Here is a 5,548-nt window from a genome sequence, read left to right as displayed (position 1 = left end):
CCCCCCCCGCCAGCAATCGTCTTAGCTAACCTCGTACGCTGTCGGAAATTCCCCCTTTCTGACCCCCGCCTCCTGCATTTGTTTTTCGTGGCAACCGTTTGTTTTCTGTAGCGAAGGCAAATACCTGACCAGGTACTGGTGTAGACAGTTTGAACAAATACTCGGCGTTCTCACCCAAGCCAGTTCATAGAACTGACGTCACCGTTCGTTAAAACATTCACGGAAGTGAGTGCAGGTCTAAACAGGCATTTACATTCATATACAAGTAGTGGTTATGATATCGGCTGTAATGTAGAAAGATTGTGCATTTAATTTATTAGTAGTGCGAACAACAGATGTGGTTTGGGTGATGGAATCTTGTCATTTTTGAGACATAAGAAAACAAGAACAATCCCACGGAAACAACTTCTACACCACCACGCCCAAATACACTCACTGAGGAGAGAGTTACAAACATACACATACATTATTCAAACAAAGTCATGTATGTACAATTTTGTGTGTACAGGCATGCTTATAAACACATTCCTGGTTTTTCGTCAATAGTTATGGACTTTGCCCTTCAATATTGAAAAACAAGTTTTGTTTTGAAAGGAAGGGACACAACTCAACACAACGCAGAAAGACGCACGGACACATGGAATCTCATTTACCAAATCCCGCTCATAGAGCATTTGGTCAATCCAGAAAATACGGTAGAAGGCACTGTCCCATGGTGTGTAATCATATATATCTATTTAGGTGGGGTTAAAATCTAGGATTGCACAAAGGAACATAGGTTGTTATTTACTTAAATGACAAATTTGCGTAGGTGGAATACTTTCTTCACTGAAGCAATCATTTTTACAAACGACTAACACACAGTTGCGAAGTAAGTTCTTTTGTCACTCAGATGGGCAATAGTTGTCGTAACATTAGTACTGAACTAATTTTCGACAAGTCAATAGTTCAACATCTCCAACTCAGTTATTACCATATTGCGTAACATCATTTTGAACGCAGTTAAAACAAATTTGACAAGAACAATGTAGAAAAATGACGTTCAAGATCTTCCTTCGTATTTTCTCACATTTGCTTATTTGGATTAAATAGCATTTTTAATGTTCGTGAATAAAGTTTTAAAATCCACAAGAATGAAGAATATGTATCTTTCAAGTTTTCTATAAGCATTCTCAACCATAGTGGGGGACCAAGAGTTTCCGTTGATCATCATGTCCGTCCTCCTTATGCTATCGATTCGCCGAGTTAAGTATTTGATACGAAGGGACACAACTTGACACTGGTTTAGATAAGCAACGTGAAAAGTTGGTCGTGTGTTACTTGCGAGCATTTAAGATAGCTAGGTAACATCGGAATCCGGAACTTAGGCGGTTTATATCCGAGTATTTGTCTAGTTTTATGCTGGGACTATTCCGTATTGGAATTGAACAGGGGAAAGTTAATTTTTGCTTTAAATTATTCAGAAACTAGACGAAAGGGCCATGTGTTTATCTTTCCTTTTCTGACTAAACCATTGAAAATAAATTTGGTATACTTTCGGTATTAGTAAACGACGTCATTCACCCTAGCCTCTGTCTATGCCATAAGGGAACGTCTTGTGGGTGATGTCTTAATATTTTTTTTTTTAATTTTGAAAAACAGTGTTTTTTATCACAAAATGTTGACGTACTTAATTTTCAAGGAAGATTGATTAATTCGAAGAAAATTAGAAAATAAAACGCACAAAAGCGAAATAGGAATTTTTGGCCTAAGAGAATCGGTCCGTTTAAAAAGAAAGTTGATGAAGAACAACCAAATTGTCAATCACATGAGCAGAGAATTGAAATGTTTAATTCGATAGAGAAACATACGACCAAATATTACAACAGAATCTTCACATTTTTATATGCGCGAAAAGTACAGATTTCGTACTGTTTTAATTCATTTTATTTCCCTTCCAAGAAGAATGAGATTCGTATATATATCCGGGTCGCAGTGAGCTGGTATATTTCCAAAAATAATCTAAGCCTTTTACTGTATAAATTGAATCTTGAATATTACCCGACCGGAAACTCAAGGTGGTATTTAACATGACTAAGCTGTACCGGTACATATGATTAAAAGTGATGTAGTATTTGTTGATTAAAATAGCTTATAAACAAACAGCGATTTAATGCTAAGCCTAATTAAAGTGTAAATTTCTTTTCAAATACCGCAGCCTATTAGTTTGTTTTCTATGCTTTGTCATTTAAAATTATTTTTTCCCCTGTTCTTTCTTGTACTACAACCCCATCTATGACCTTACTGTCCTCGCCAGCCTAAATCTTACGTAATTTTTATTCAGTCTTTCTCACTCTCATTAAAATGACAAAATTCATGCTAACAGTTGAAATTTATATCTCATTATGTGTCTCTAGCTGAAATTCAATTTGTTCAAAAGCGAACAACCGTTACAGACCAGTGGAAGAGGTTTGCTGAAGAAGGCCTTTATAATTCTGTGAAAGAGAGTTATATAAATTATTCAGTGTTAAAATATTGAAAAAAGCAGACACAACACTGTTACTGTAGGCTGCCATTTTTACAACTACCCATAGTGCAGTGCGGTTTCGCTTCTAACTTTCCAGATGCTTCTAATAAAAACCAATGCCAACATATATATATATAAAAGGAAGGAGGAATTAAAAATCCTTGCAGGCGTAATAAATTACAGTTGAACAATAAAACTAGTTTCTATTTTGTATACATTTAATAAACCAGATCTCGTATTTTGACAAAATATAGAAATAAATGACTTCAACAAACACGGTAACAATGGCCGGCAACAAAACTAAAAAGCCATCAATGAATTAACCTTAACAAAGAAAATCATTTAAATAGTATATCATAGAAGAGGATTTTAAAACATACTATTAATATCGTCGTGTCGTGTTCTTTTTATACGTTTATATATATGGTTTATTGTCTGAATTAAATTCATTTAAGTTCTTACAAATTCTATCAGATATAATTATACCAGCGAAAAATTTTAAGAATCTGGTGAGAAATTTTCAACATTACTCCCAAGAATGCTAAGGATCATTTGCTATAAGCAGGATTAAAACGGATATCGGAAAAAAAGTAGAATGAATAATTAAATCAATCTAAATTATTAAACTGCAATCTTTCTATTTCTCTCTGTCTTTCAAGAGGTGTGTGTAATAAGAGCAGCCATTTGCCGAGAGAAAAGACATTTATGTTGAAGGTTAAAGAACACCAAATATATTACGATCACAAATTTAAAATACACACCAATATATTATATACGGAAATAAAAATATATATATGTATATTTCTATAAAGGATCAATGGTCCAAGTTAGAGGAAAAAGTGACGACGTTTAGGTATTGAAGTGACAAACTAAATCAGACCTGTATCTATGTGATAGAGTGCTAACTATGTTGAAAGCTGGCTAGTTGTAAATGGAGTTTCATTTTTCTCTACTCCCAAATGATTGTCATACAATAAGCAGGGGTAGTGGATATATCATGGGAAGACAGCATAATCAAATTTCATTACAAATTTTCCACTTCTTATTTTTTGAATTGTTGAGATATTACAAATGAAGTTGTTACCAGCGTTATAAGTTCAGTTTAATAGTTACTAACGGATAGATTACAAATTTAAGCTTAATGATCTACTCAGGGTTTTTTCTTCACCTATTATTTTTACTTTTCTTTTTCAGCATGCCTAAGCGAAGTTTCGTTTTTTTGATTCAGTTAAGTGAAATAACTGAAGTGGGCAGAGATCAGCTAATGACAGAAATTCGGCATTGAAACAAAACTGAAAGAATTGTTTTCTTTGAAATGACATAAAAATCATACAAACCTGATGTAATAATAAAATGGTAACTGTAATGTTTTTTTTTGGGGGGGGGTGCTGAAATTCTCTTGATTTTATTATAATTTGTCGAATAATAAACTAACATATAAAAATTAACGGGATAGTTGCTGTTGAAAGCATTAAACAAATCGCATAAAAACATTTTTGAGTGTGATTGTCGCTAAGTAAATTCCTGCAAGTAGGTATGAAAAAGAATGTCTCAAGTGTCTTATCCCTTATGTATTGGTAAATCGATGTCTTGGGTCTATGAAATAATGACAGTCATTACAATATCATGATTTGTAATCGCTGATAGGTAAGCTAGTATTCAAGTTATATATATATATATATATATATATATATATATATATATGTGTGTGTGTGTGTATTATACACGGGTACCTGACAACACCTGGTTAGTAATTATTGGCAACAAAGTCGCAATATTTCGATCAGAGATAGGCACAAGTACACTCTTAAGGGCATCTACCATTCCAAGAACCTGGTGGCCCTCTTGATAAGGACCACGGTGGTGTTTGTAGTGAATGAATAACTTTCGACTCGTCTATCCCTACGATTGACACATTCTCCCTCCACCAACCTGGACAAGAAAGCGACGCCGAAAAGCTCCATAACATATTGTTTGCAATCGAGCCGAAACCTACCAGCACCTATGTTCTTCAAAGGCGATGCAGTGGAACATGAGATCCAAAATATATATAACCTTGCCTGATTCTTTGACAATACCCCGAATACACAAAACAAAAGCTTGATAGCTTTTCCATCTCAACATGTGTGGTGGCGATTCACGCCAAACGTATTGATTCATTACAATATATCGCTGATTTATAAATTAATACCAACGATGCTAGATAATACAATTATACTTTCAATGTTAATCGTAATTGATACAAATATCCGGTACCACACATAATTCCTTTCAGTCAAGCTCATCGATGTTAAATACTGTCGTCCGTAATTCTCACCGCCGCATGTCTGTCTTTCAGGAGAACCAACCATTTCTTCTCTCTCTAGATATAAACAACAATTTCGAAATAAACCATTTCCAAAATTAAAAAAAACAAACATTCTCCCAGTTTCATTTCATTGCCGAATTTAATAAAAAACTACCGAATATTTATTATATTATGATTGATTTCTGTAGAAGGGGCAGTCAGATATATCATAAATAACAATTTTTTTTCCCAATAAATAGACTAGTCTAATACATGTACTAAGTAGTCTTTCTCCGGTTTACATATCCAAAGGTGTACAAAAAATGTGTGTATGCGAGGACGTAAAAACCGAAACAGATTGCCAAGTCATAATGGTGTCAACTTTAAACGGCTAATATTCATTTTTAATAGAGGCATAGGGTCTCCAAAAGCGGATGGTTAATATAAAAGGAATCATTATTATAACTCTTATCATGATCGAGAAATCATGTATATACGAACTTATTAATTGGGGGGGGGGGGGTAAAACAAAATAAGAACATTTCAACTTCATAAATCATAAAATAGATCTAAGACATGTTTGAAACTGATAAATTAAAAGTACATGAAACAGAAAGAGGAATATTCCTCGACACCCCTCTCCATCTCTCCGGTCCTTTCTTCTGCCCTAACCATATTTTTATCAGAAAAAAAAAAACCCCAAAAAACATTTTCTTTATTCACTTCTATAATGGTTTATAATTTTCCAAGTACAA

At 34.0% G+C, this 5,548-nt stretch overlaps 1 protein-coding gene across 1 annotated transcript in view; it reads right to left on the bottom strand.

The window, feature by feature from the left end:
* LOC106872678 (dnaJ homolog subfamily A member 2) overlaps nucleotides 1-5,548 on the bottom strand; it is a 27,836-nt gene that overhangs the window by 21,641 nt on the left and 647 nt on the right. The window lies entirely within an intron of this gene.

Source organism: Octopus bimaculoides, chromosome 17 (genome assembly GCF_001194135.2).
Source record: "Octopus bimaculoides isolate UCB-OBI-ISO-001 chromosome 17, ASM119413v2, whole genome shotgun sequence".
Lineage (NCBI taxonomy): Eukaryota > Metazoa > Mollusca > Cephalopoda > Octopoda > Octopodidae > Octopus > Octopus bimaculoides.
The sequence above is the reverse complement of the archived record's forward strand: the minus strand, read 5'-3'. Positions and strand labels throughout refer to the sequence as shown.